Source organism: Meriones unguiculatus, chromosome 10, assembly GCF_030254825.1.
Source record: "Meriones unguiculatus strain TT.TT164.6M chromosome 10, Bangor_MerUng_6.1, whole genome shotgun sequence".
In the NCBI taxonomy this organism is placed as follows: domain Eukaryota; kingdom Metazoa; phylum Chordata; class Mammalia; order Rodentia; family Muridae; genus Meriones; species Meriones unguiculatus.
This window is the reverse complement of record NC_083358.1, coordinates 72,091,102-72,104,717: the sequence shown is the minus strand read 5'-3', so window position 1 is coordinate 72,104,717 and position 13,616 is coordinate 72,091,102. Positions and strand designations below refer to the sequence as shown.

At 40.3% G+C, this 13,616-nt stretch overlaps 1 protein-coding gene and 1 long non-coding RNA gene across 7 annotated transcripts in view; one reads left to right on the top strand and one right to left on the bottom strand.

Moving 5' to 3' along the window:
- LOC132656889 (uncharacterized) overlaps positions 1-13,616 on the bottom strand; it is a 123,240-nt gene that overhangs the window by 106,741 nt on the left and 2,883 nt on the right. The window lies entirely within an intron of this gene.
- Positions 12,175-13,616, top strand: part of Cxxc4 (CXXC finger protein 4) — a 129,875-nt gene continuing 128,433 nt past the window's right edge. The window contains exons 1-2 of one of the 3 annotated variants that reach the window (XM_021663568.2): positions 12,175-12,679; positions 12,806-12,881. The gene's annotated coding sequence lies outside the window, so the exon portion shown is untranslated. The remainder of the gene's footprint in view (positions 12,680-12,805; positions 12,882-13,616) is intronic. The other 2 variants (XM_060392669.1, XM_021663567.2) reach the window with 2 other exon arrangements.

Genomic DNA, 13,616 nt, shown 5'->3' with positions numbered 1-13,616 from the left:
TAATCCCAGCACTCAGGGACACAGAGGCAGGTGGATCACTGCGAGCTCAAGGACAGCCTGGTCTACAAAGCGAGTCCAGGACAGCTAAGGTTACAAAAAGAAACCCTTTCTCTAATGACAGAGAGAGACAGAGAAAGAGATATCACAAGATCCGTTTTTTAAAAAGCCATGGGAGAAAATGTCAGATGCTACTTATGGGCAGTAGAAGACCGAGATTCAAGTTATATTTGAATCTTGTAAAAGGCAGGCAATCTTTACCTGAGTCTAGCTGAAATTGGCTCAGTGCACAGAGCTGAAAAGACAACATCACTTTTCATATTTCTTCAAGAAAATTTTACTGCCAAACGAGTGAACGAAGCTACAGTTGGAGGGAAGAAATGGGGTTAAGTAGGAAGACACCAAATGTGTTTGTGTGGTGATGGTAATAACAGCGTTGATGGAAATAATTTGTTATGGGAATTGGGGCTTTCTATAGCACCATTCTTAAGCAAATCTAGAGCAGATTGTGCATAGTGGAAATGTGATAGGTTTGAACATTAAACAGGTATATCCAGTGTTTCTTCTGATGAGTGAAAGGAAGAATGTTGACCATAGATAATAAATGGAGAGTATAATGTGATAGATGAGGCTTGTGGAAGTTTTCTTCTTCTGATTTTTATGAATTAACTCAATGAAGTAGAACCTGTAGAGAGGTAGTATTATGGGTTTGAAGAGAGAAACTATAAAACAGAAAGGAGGGTGGTATAAATGCTGTATTAGTAAAAAAGCCTACATGAAAAATTGCAACAGGGTGGGTAATGTCCATAAATGACATGCATCACGAACAGAGCAATAGGATGAAAGGAACGTCCACAGACTCCAAGGAGGAAAGAGCCTCTCTTTTCTCTCAGGAGCTAGGAGCACACGGGAGATGGTCACTAAGTGGTATGTATCTAGAGCCATATGAAAACTAGTGGGAAATAAACAAGGTCCTGAGAATCTAGAGTTTCTGGTTTGTCACAGAACTAGTGAAAAGATGGAATGATGATTCATCAATGATCTCTGGTCAGAAGGGTAGGAGGTGAGTGTGGCAATGAATATATGTTAAAATTCCTGGCCTGTTCTTGACATCTTGAGCACTGAAGACCAGAAGAGAGAGGTTACTGATTATATACCTATGCACAGTGACTTTGAAACCCTTTTTATGGGGGCAAATGTCTTCCTTATTGGTACAATTGCTGGCTTCTAAATGAATAGGTTGCAATATTCAGCAAAAGCCTTTAGTTTATAATTTTTAAATACAGTAGATAATCTCCAATAGAATGAGTTATCAAACAGTCATATTTTGGGTGTATTTAATAAGAAGACATGATTATGGAGTCATACTCAGACCAGTACGAATAACAGGAATTTACCAATGTAGACCTGCTCAGTATGAATCAACCTGCTCAGGGTTGAATCCACAGCAGCTTCATTGGGGACCATGAAGCATCACTGTCTCCGTGGATCACTTGTCAGTGCAGGATTGCCTTTCTTTGAGGGGTTTTCTGTCACTATTTCCCTTTCTACTGACATTTCTGAATCACCTTCCTTGCATCAGGAAGCTCCCGTGTCCCTTAAATCAACGACAGACATCCACTGCATTGTCTCTACTGTCTCCTTTGTCTTTCGGCAAATCTGAATTATCCTTTCGGGACAGGATGTTCCTTCCTTCCAAGTCATCTTCTCCAAAATTAATCAGCGGGATCCTTTATTGTGTTCCACGCACAGCTGGCTGCAGGGATCCTGAACATTTTAACTGCCCCTTTCTCATGTAACTTTAACTTTAAAAGTTATCCACAGCGCTCTGTTCTTCAGTGTCTCATTCACCATCACTGTTTCCGCTTCTTGAAGGTCCTCATCACTTTAGCCACATCCAACCCCACAACCTTTATGTTTTTTGTGTCTGCTCAAGTTTTGATTACAGTTTCCTTTGCCTGATACCTCTTTTCCCTTCCTCCATTGTTAGTTCTTCTACTGAAGGAAAACTTTTATGAGGTCATCCTCAGAGAGTTACAGTACGGAAATTTCTAGAGTGTTTTCTTGTCATATGCGACTTATCATCATATAAATACTTCCAACGCTTCACTTTATAAAAGAAGAGAGGTAATTGTTAGGGGTGTGTGTGTGTACGTGTGTGTGTGTGTGTGTGTGTGTGTGTGTGTGTGAATGTTGTCTGAGTACTCTCTAATAAGCTACGAGCAATTTCTCACCACTTGACATAATATCATGTACATAGTAAATGTTCAAGAAATATTTATTAGATGAAAATGTGCTAAAGAATAATTCTGGCTGGAGAGGAAAAGCAAATGGCTATTAGCTGCGTGAAGAGACAACAGTAAATTAAAATTTCCACCGGCATAGAGTTTTTAACTCATTAAATCTTTTCAGAATATAGTAAAATTTTATTGAATGAAAAAGATTAAAATAGAATAATTACACTTACATTTAACACTCAGTCTCGAGACATACAGGTGCTATATGTATGGTTAGATTGCTTATAATTCTAATTCAAATGCCCTTTTGGAAAAGCAAAAACAGTGGCTACTTTCTCACCGTCAACCTTTAAAAAACCCTGAATAGACAAATGTCTCCCGAAGTACAATATTATCCAGACACCACTTTTCCTTCCCACTTACTAAACTACTTAATTTTTAAAATGTTCATGTCACTGAACACTATTTAATCTGTAAAAATCAATCACGCTCATGCTGACTATTTTTAGATGAATCTGACACTTTGCAGAATCCCCTAAATAAACAAAACCTGCACAGCTTTGTTTGTGTCGGGAACCTTCTGTTAAGTGCTGCTTCTATTTATTTACTTTTAAATTATGCCAGATTTTTGCAAATTTCAGTCAGTTTGGGGATCAACTTGAAAATTTAAAGACTGGCTATTTACTTTGCTTATGATACTTTGCAAATACGTCAGGGCACGAGATTTCAGGGTTGGCAGAAGGCACTGTGGGGAAAATGTTCAAAATGGACCAAAGCATGGAACTAGATATGCTATGCTGCTAAAATTCATGATTTCTCTTGAACCAATTTTTCTTAATTTTTCCGTCATTTTTGCTTCTCTTTACATCCTGGGAATTTTAGTGCGTGTCTCTTATACTTCAGACAGTCAGCTAGTCAGTCCCTGATTCGCATAGCACAGTACAGAAGGCCTTGTGGACACGATATAGGACTCAAAAAAGATTAGTAGAAAAGCGTGGCATGGTGGAGCATGCCCGTGATCCCAGCACTCAGGATGGCAAAGGCAGGCAAATTGTTGTGATGTTCAGGCCAGCCTGGTCTACACAGCAAGTACAGGACAACCAAGGCTACGTGGAAAAACTGTGCCATTCTAAATAAGCCTCACTTATAGGCCTTCATAAGTGATATTATAATTCACGTAATTTGACATAATTTGAGAGGCTTAACTCTGGGCAGCCTTTTGAAGGTAGAAATCAAGTGATGGGAAACAGACAATATTTGCTTAATCAACAACAATGCACCTCCTGGCATCTCCTTGGACTTGGAGAAAAACATGGTTCCTGTCCTCAACGCTGTCATGTTGAGGAGGATCCCAGCTTTAGTCTCAATAAAGGCACACGTGTAGAATACAGTGCCAGCCTCCTTGTCTGTGAGAGTGGTTGGTTTTTGTGTGGTCATTGAATCTAATTTTACCTCAGAGGGCTTCTGGGCAAGCTTTTAACACTAAGTATTTAGACACATAAAAAAGCTTTTCTCTTTCCTTGAATACACATTGTGTCTGAATATGATACCTGAAGCTGGTGCAGTGGTGACCATGAGGAAAACATTCTTATGGAGGAGCCCAGGTTATGGGATGGCTCGGGAAGACAAGAAGGAGTCATGTCACCCATGACATTGGTAAGCTATGGCTATTCCTTGCCTGGAGCCAGTTCTACTCTGAACTCATTATTTCAACCATTTAGAGTAAGTGTCTTTGCTGTGGATTCAGCATCATTATGACAACCTTCTGGCCAACATTGAAGAATACATTTTCTGAAGGATTTCCATAACTGGACTTCTTCAAGAAGCACAATGGACAGTAGGACATATAGATAGAGTTCTTATTAGCTACTATTCAAAATTCAGACTCTTGATACTTGGCATAGAAAGGTTTACCATCGGTCTTTAATACCACTGGAGAGCAAAGTTGCTTGCTTTTCATCAATGTATCGTGAGCCAAGGTGTGCAGGGGTAGAAGTTCTTTAAAAATAGAGACATTCCAAAAGCTATCTTGTCACCACACAACTCAACTGAGGCAGTTTGCAAAAAATGTACAAACAACTCTACTTCAAGCAAAGACACCATTACAAAATGTTAGCAATGGACATAGAGACTAGGCTGTGACCAGTGGGTTCTCTGAACAGTAATTCCAATGAAAATTTACAGTACTATGGCCGCTAAATATATGTTCCTATTTTAGTTGTTATTGTTCATATTTCAAATTATGTATAGCCCCTACCTTAGCAGCGAGTATTTAATACAACTGAGAATTTTATACCAGTTAATTCTATTTGAAATTGGAATTCATGATGGAATGTGTTTCAGGTGAAATGGGTAAAGACATACTAGAATATGATTTTAATCTTACCCTAGATATATTCCCAAGGGATACAATTTTGAAGATGAGGTGCTATTTTTAATACTAGTAAGTATGGGTGTGATTACTTTTACACTAATAACTAACTTAGGATACTAGCCAAGTCATTTCCAGTCTCCACAAATGCCTTTTTGGAAATTAGACCCACAATAATATGGCATGGCTAGCAGAACAAGGTGCTAGGTGTCAGCTTTTACTGCTGCTCCAGCCAGCCAGGCATTGCTGTGCAGTAAGCGGGCAGTGCAAATGTACACAGACCTTGAGTTGCAAATTCTAGCTCTTAAATGGACAGGTGTTGGATAGTAAAGTATACCAAAAATGCTGGTGAACTTGAGGCCCCAGCCACCATTTCCAGGATGGAGTAAACAGATCTCCCAATATTTGAAAGAAAATTAATATTTCGCTCAGTTTGTTTAAACTCCTTGGAGCCAAACAAAAGATATTTTGAGGACTAAATTCAAATTGCCAACTGGCAATTTATGACTGATTAGAGAAATGTGATGTCTCCTTGCCAGATAGGACTCTTATTTCCTAGCTTGTCTGATTTAGAAATGTTTTCATCCAAGGCAAATTCCAAAAAGAAAAGACCATAATATGAAAGTGAAAAGTTTTTCAAAGGAGCAAATAGAATGTTCATTCTGAAGACACGAAGAAAAGAAGCGTAAAATTAGGAACTATGAGATGTGGGAGGTTGTATTTTCAGGTAGTTTGCTTCTATAGTACTGTTCTACTAAGTAGCTTTAGCGCTTTGCTAACATTAATTAAGCCTCACAAACCCTGTGAGATAGGTAATTACTATAATTAAAGTGATATTTCAGACTGGTAAAATGAGACTTAAAATACCCAAGGTCAGAGGCAGACTGTAAGGCCTAGTTTAGCAGCTCAGGTGTACATTCTCACATCAGATGACTACCTTAGAAAGGCTTCCTGTCGGCTTTATGTCTTTTCCTCTCTGTATGTTGAGATGAAGATGTAATGATAAGATACGTACACTTGATTATTACAACGTTAACCTGAAAGTTGATGAAGGAAGCTTGAAGATGATATCCAATAATAGCTCAAAGACTGATCCATACATATATTCTATACATATTATATATATATATCGTGGCAATTTCATTTCAATAGTTGTATTTATTTATTTTTTTAAATGTGCATGTAAACTGCTGGTTTAGCTAAATGCAACACTAAATGAAGAGATCGGCGCAACCATTCTCCGAAATACATGACAACGTTACTTTGGGAAGAGAACATATCAGACAGACAGAAGTCTTCTTGTTGCTATAACTACAGAATAGCAAAGGTCAGCCCTGGGTGGAGGTGGGGATCTTGCCTGGATTGAATTTTAACAATTCGGTGACAGTATCTAGAATTTTTACTCCCAGTGAAGAGAAATGGAAGTGTGCTTTTTTTCTCTAAGGGTTAATTGAAAGTAAACAATAAAACATTCATTTTAGAAAAAAAATAGAAAATGGTTTTTATTAGAAATAAAGTGTTAAGATTAAAATATACACAAACTTGGATTTTTGCTAATCATGATTTCTATGTTAAAATAGTCTAAAACTTCAATTTCAGGGGAAAAATAAATTTTATTGAGAATATTTTTATGAAAAATTCCTCTATTGGATTTAAAGATGTCAAGATGGGAAACACAGTTACAGTAGAGGGCAAATACCTCTAATATCAGCATTAGAAAGGCAGAAATGCTTTGAAGTACAGAGTTCAAGGCCAGCCTGATCAGCAGATTGAATTCCAGACACAGAGACATTGTCTCAAAAAAAAAAACAAACAAACAAAAGCAAAAATGAAAATGATGATTTCAACAGGAAATAGTTTCAAATACATACATTTGTTTTGTTTTCGGCTTTCTATAACTTAAAACACAGCACTTTCATAAATATAATTTCATGTCTTTAAAATGTCAAATGTTTTTGTATAGTTTCATTGTTAAGATTTCTCAGGAGTCTTTGTTGGTTGTTCTTAATAGCTAGGCATCTTGTTGGGCAATCTGAAGACTCAGAGACTTTTTCCTAGAACATCTGATGTCTGGATAGAAGTTTCACTTCATACAAAAACTCATCTCTTCCCCTTCAGCCACAGAGAACATCAGTAAACACGGACAGCATTTGATGTCTTGATGGAGCATCTGGAGGACTCCCTGAGCGGTTTATTTTCAGCGTTCTGTAGACCCTGTCAGATAACACTGTGTACAGAACACAGGACCTGAGGGCAGGAACTGACTCAGCTCCTGGGATTTCAGCTGCTGTCACACTGTGTGCCGGCTGACAGAACAGGGAGAGGTGACAGACAGATCACTTTATTATTGCCGATAGCCCCACCTTATTTCCTTACTTGATGCTGTTTCTCTTCATTCACCATTTGAAGAGAGTGGCCCTTAGAAAGCACACAGCCTCATGTCTGAGGTCCATTTTCTGAGGAAAGGTCCTTGTCAGGGGTCTTGATACTTCAGTCTTGAGAAAAGAGAGAACTCAGTGGATAGCCTGTGACTAATTTCAGGGTTGGTTTCAGATCTGTTGTTTTAGAAGCTGCTCACTCTAGCTTGGTACTTTTCACGACCAACTGATATTTTCCTTTAAAAGTAAATACACTAAAATAAATCTGAAAAGTTTCTCTATAACCCAGTGAGCAAAGTATCCCAAATATTTGTGGCAAAGTACAAGGAAAAACACTTCGAATCCTCATCAAGCTAAATGAGCCTGTGGAGGGATCACTCTTCTGGAGATGTCCTTTTCAAGGTTTTCATAGAAAGTATACAGATACACAGATTTTTGTGCTTGAGGATAATTTTTCTCGTGCTACTATGATCGTCCCTTATAATTTTGTGGAAATGAGAAAGAAGAAATGCTGTAATAACTAAAGCTATAATAAGCATGGAGTGAGACCAAATTTGGTCTCATGAAGAACAGTTCTACAAACGTAGCCCAGGATAGTTCTTGCTGTGCATTTGTCTGGTGGACAAACTATATGTGAAAATATGCAAGGATGCCTAGCTTGATTAGCATAGCTGATATGACTTCAGTGCCAGTGAGGTCAAGGTAATAGGCTTAACCCTGTGAATCTTTTATTTTCATTCCTCTCAGTTGCCACAGTTTTCAGCCCACGTAGTCCTGAGAAAAGTCATGACAATGGCAAGCTTAAAACTCAAGGCCTCCCTGGTTAACAGCAAAAATGCACCATCTTGGAATATGAAGCTCAACATGGTGATACTGATGCCTCCATATTTAATTGGAAGTGAAAGACCATGACATGGGTGCAGGCTTTTGGTTTTCAAGATCTAGTATAATCAAATCACAACTGTGGATTCATATCACCAAGTAAACTTTGAAATATTTTCTTAACATGAACTATTAAGGAATGTGAAATGTTATTTCCCTCTTTTACAATCATTGTGAGATATATGCACCCATATAAGTCTATTAGATGAGTATTAGACTATAGTTTTGTTAATTTTTTTCTGTCTGGTAATGGCAAGGTAGACTATACTATCTGGGGAAAATAGGCTTTCATAAGCAGAGTTCTTAGAGGGAAAAGGGAAGCTGGTTTCACCTCACGTTTATCTCTAAGCTATTTTATTTCAGATTTATGGCATTTCCTTGGACTGTATTATATCTGCTTTCTGTGTTGTTTAGTAAACCTTTAGTTGAACAATCTATGTCTGTCTTGCCCGTCCTTAGGTATTTAAGGAAGCATAATTTGCTCCTAGTTTCCAGACTTTCCATGAAGTCACTAAGAAACCGCCTCTTGCAGTGGTAATCTCAAAGGGCAGTAATTAGTGAAACAGCCCCAGGAGAAAAAGGTCTCTTGAGCTATGCAGTCTGCACAGTGTCTGGAAGGTTAGTTATTCTTCTAGGGTTACTGTGGGTAGAGGCTGCCAGCTGTCCATCATATGTTTTCCCCTTCTCAGTAACAGAGTTGCATTCAGGAAGTGGCCTCCCAGGGGTCTTTGCAGCCACGTGTGGCTTATTCCCAGTTCTTGGCAAGTACATGGCTGCTTGGGTACTGTGTCCAACATGAAGACCAATCAGTTTTGCTTTCTGTCTGCATCACCCCTTTAACACCAGAGGAGTAGTTGATGCTGAAGCCCCAGAACAGAAGGAAATGGGATCCATGAATCCCTCAGAGCTGAGCAGTGCTCTGACCTAGAATGACCATCAGTAGGATGACCAATGTATTTCTATGGCTTCCCACTGATGTATTTGCAGTCTTATTGGTGATAACAGCTGTAACCACCTCTTCAGGGATTCTGAGATAATGACAGTGATATTGATCACAGAAGCAGAAGATACAAATAACTTGCAACTAGTTGGACGTTGTAGCAAGCATCTTGTAATCGTTGAGTTTTAGTATCTCACAGAATTATGGATCCTGATGAGAGCTAACTGAAAATTAACAGTGACAAACAATTCTCAAAATTCTGACATTTTATTATGGAAACGATATAGGGCATAGACTAGTGTAAGAAATGGTGGGCATACAAGTATCTAAGATCATATCAAAATAATGAGATTAGAAATGGGCATGAAAATAAATTTTTCTTCATCACATTTGCCAAAGCTTACTGTTAATTCTCTAGTGGAAAAAAAAAAGATGGATGCCATATTTAAGAAGTAAGGAGGACTGTTTATAATTTTCCCTGTGTGCTCAGTTGATTGCACATTAGCCAGGGGTCTACAATCATAATTAAATCTAAGATTCTAATATCTTAGAGATATTAGAGAGGATCTTCTGATCAATTAATTATTGATCATAAAACTCAGGCGGAGGTAAAATAAAGTGTTTGAGAAAAACAGGATTTGGTAGAGCTAAATTTTTATGAGGTAAAATTTTCTGACTTTCTCTGGGTTTCTATTTCTTTATTTTTAAAATAAAAGTATGTGAATAAAATAAGACATTGCAAATTAATGAACACAGCACCTGGTACACATAGGTCATCAATAGTAGTTATCAATAACAACTTTAAACATTAAACCTTTGATTCAGATATTTGTAAGCTTGGAAACCAGCTGTGATGGCCTGTAATCTTAATATTCATTAGGCAAAGATAAGTTCAGGGCTACTCTGAAATGTACAGCAAGACCCTGTAAAACAAAACAAAGCAAACCCTATGTATATATCCATACACTTGAAAAGGTGTTTCGGGGTCTGTATAGAATGTGTTTACTCATTAAAAATGGTTGCAGTTTTCTGATAGGTTTCCTTTGATGCTCAGCACAAAAGCAAAAAACAGAAAGAAAATGAACATCGAATGGAGTGCTTCTTTCTTTGAATATGTAAAGCATTCTCATGAATGTAGAAATGTCTTATTAATTATCCAATTACTTTGTCTGAAAGGGACATAACTATTTGTTAACAAATTTAGCCTTTGTCTAAAAACATGACAAATGCGCGTAGAGTCGCGAGCATATCTGCCCCTATTTAACCACTCTTGCCTCTTGAGAGTGCACCTTGAGAGTGCACATCACCACTTTTGCCATCTTGTCTACTATCCATAATGTGCACATGACCAAATCTTGACAAGCGCAAGGGAAATCTTGAAAATTCAAATACAAAATGGTTTAAACTATCTTACAGCAATTTGTTTTTACAAAACAATACATATTTTTCTTCCTTTTCTGAAACTACTATATTACTCTACAATATATTTTTTTATTTCAATGTATAACTTTACTCTTTTTAAAAATTATTACAATTTTGGCACTTTGTATCCCAGCTGTAGCCCCCTCCCTCATTTCCTCCCTGTCCCACCCTCCCTCCCTCCCTCTTCCACCCCATGTCCCTCCACTAGTTCACTGATAGGGGAGGTCCTCTTTCCCTACTATCTGACCCTAGCTTATCAGGTCCCATCAGGACTGTATGGATCCTCTTCCTCTGTGGCCTAGTAAGGCTGCATCCCCCACTCCTCCCCTAAAAGGACCAGGGGGAGGTGATTAAAGAGCAGGCAACCAAGTTCATGCCAGAGACTGCCCCTGCTCCCCTTACTAGGAGACTCATATGAAGACTGAGCTGCCCATGTGCTACATCTGGCAGGGGGTCTAGATCCTCTCCATGAATGGTCCTTGGTTGATTTATCAATTTCTGCAGGACCCCCTGGGCCCAGATTTTTTGGTTCTGTTGGTCTCCTCGTAGAGCTCCTGTGCCCTCCAGGTCTTTCTATCTTCCCCTTCTTCCATAGGATTCCCTGCACTCTGCCCAATGTTTGGCTATGAGACTCAGCCTCTGTTTCAATCTCAATATAAAATCAGGCACACTAAACCTGTTAGAAGAAAAAGTGGGGAAGAGCCTTGACCTCATTGACACAGGAGACAACTTCCTGAACACCAACAGCACAGGCTCTAAGATCAACAATTAATAAGTGGGATCTCGTGAAACTGAAAAGCTTCTGTAAAGCAAAGGACACTGTCCTGTTGTCAGAACAAAACGACAGCCTACAGATTGGTAACTTTACTCTTTATAACAAGCTTAATCTGACTTTGTTTCCTCTCAGAAAACTCCCTTAGAGCGAGATGCTGTGATGTACACCTATAGTCCTAGCACTCTGGAGACTGAGCCAGGATGACTGCCTAGAAGGGACCTAGGCTAGCCTGAGCTATATAGTAAATTCCAGAAAAGCCTTGGCTACAGTGTGAAACCCATCCAAATGGGGGGAAGGAGAAAGAATCATATTTTAAAGGATTCAAAACTTTACATCCTATTTCATGACTGTTTCTGCCAGTTCAATAGGCAGAGAACATGTGTCCAGGTTACATCACCGTCTTTGAGGCAGTAGTGAAGAGGTTAATTCACAGTTGCATTTCTATATGATTTTACTTATATGAGATGTTTGCTAAATATTTATCTTTCAGCTTTAAGTATTTTCCCCAGGTAATGGGAAGTAAAACGTTCATCACATGAAATCTAGTTAAAATAGATCATTTAGATATAAAAGTAAAGTTCGGAATTAAAATTAGGGAGGTGGAACAGATTATTTGACTCCTTGGAACTAGCAGATGAAACAGTAAAGCAGGAGGGGGAAGCCTTAGGGGCAGGGAGACTGGGACGCAGTGGGAATGGAAGACGGAGGGGGAGGAGAGAGAAAGGCAGCCACACACTGAGGCCGGTCAAGCATCACATCAAAAAAATTTTGTTTTTCTTTTTTTTACAATCTGGCATAACAACATTTCAAGGATCCGAACCACCAGAACACCCGCCCCCTTCTCCCTTACTTTAAAAATCCCCCAAAGATAATGCTTCCCTTTAAAGAGTCTCTCCCGGCCACTCCAGGAGCACCGTTTAAGAGCTCGCGACCGGGCTGTGAGACTGAGAGCCTCCCTGCGCCACGCAGGACCTCCCCTCTGTGTCTGGCACGGCTCTTTCCTGCTCAGCCAGGGAACCCAGACAAGTTTATTTACACACCCCCCGCCCAGCGTGCACAAACACACCCGCAGAGAGCGAGGGCGCGAGGGGCGGGAACGCCCTCTTCTCCATCCCTTCCAAACAATTATCTGCCAGAGCAAAAAAGCAAATCCTCCGCCGCGCCGGGTGCTGGCGGGCGGGCCGGGAAACGTGGCCGCGCCGGCGAGCTGGGGGATTTGTGAAAAGGAGCGCTGGCCCGCGTGCGCCTCTTGTTCCCCGTGTAATTTGCAGCCAATCATCGGGAGGTGTCCGCGGCCTGCGTCCTGCTCACCTCGGCGCCGCGGCCCGCCCCCGCCCCCGGCTCCGCACCGCCTCCCTCGCCTTTCTCTGCTCTCCCCTCCCCCAGCCACCGCACACACGCACACACACAAACAGAGCGAGGAGGGGGGGGAGGGTGAGAAAGAGAGAGAGAGAGAGACTCCCCGGCTCCCTCCCTCCCTCGCACACAGCGACTGGAGACGGACCGGGAGCAACGCGCTGGGAAGAGCAGAGACCACCGACAACAGCCCCGCGCTCTCCCACACACGCTCACACTCGGCGCTTTCCTCTCCACCCCCACCTCCTCCTCCTTCCACCCCCTCCACTAACACCATCTCCTCCTCCTCTCTGCAACAAGAAAAAAAAAAGCCATTTACAGGTATTTTTTTTTTCATCCGCATATTTATTTACCCCACCCCCCCATTCCCAACAGTTTGTTTACAAGTATTAAAGTTGTAATTGGGAGCTGCCAAGACACATCTGGATTTGTGTTTCTTTGTGTTAGGGGGTGATGTGCAACTAATTAAAGGCAGACTGGCAGCGTCTGCAAATTCTAAGGCTCCCCAAATAAAAAGAGACTGGTAAGTGATTGTTCTTTCTCTTTCTCTGGCTTTTCCCCCCTTTCTCTTTCTCTCTTAAATGTTTGCTGTCCGGTGGGATTGTAAAAGTAGATTAATGCTGGACTCCAGCAATAAAAACCGTGGCTGTATTAATTAATTAATTAATCTGCACCCGCCCCTCCTCCTGAATGTTAAATATGACCTTTGATCTCGGTGTCTCTGGTAGACCAGACATACAGTATTAGGCTTGTACAGTCACATTGTTCAGGGGCAGAGCAGGATCATGAAGTGTGTGGATGTTTAATTTAGCTTTGGTATCAGAACTGTAGTTATTGGTGTGTGTTTTATTTTGTTGCTAAATAAAAGCCAAACAATAGCTGTGGCTTGGGTACCTTTTTCATGCTCCAGGGATGCATTGATTAAACAATAATGACCTGGATACTGGGCACAGTCATTTTCTACAGTTTCTGGTGGCATTGAACCTAGAGGTGGGAAGGGGGAGGAGGTGGTGACAATCAGAGAAGCAAGGACAGCTTGTTTGGAAACACCACTCTAAGACTGAAAAGGGAATATTAAATGCCTTCTTTTCTTGGAACAAGGTCAAAAGAGTAAAATGTTGAAATGTTCCCTCCACTCAGTGTGATGATGCCTATTGCATGGTTGGCATAACTAGTTCTTCGTGAGTAGTGGATATTATGATCTTGCATCTTCAATGTGACTCTCAGACACAGAAGCTGTATGTGTGTTCTTGCTGTG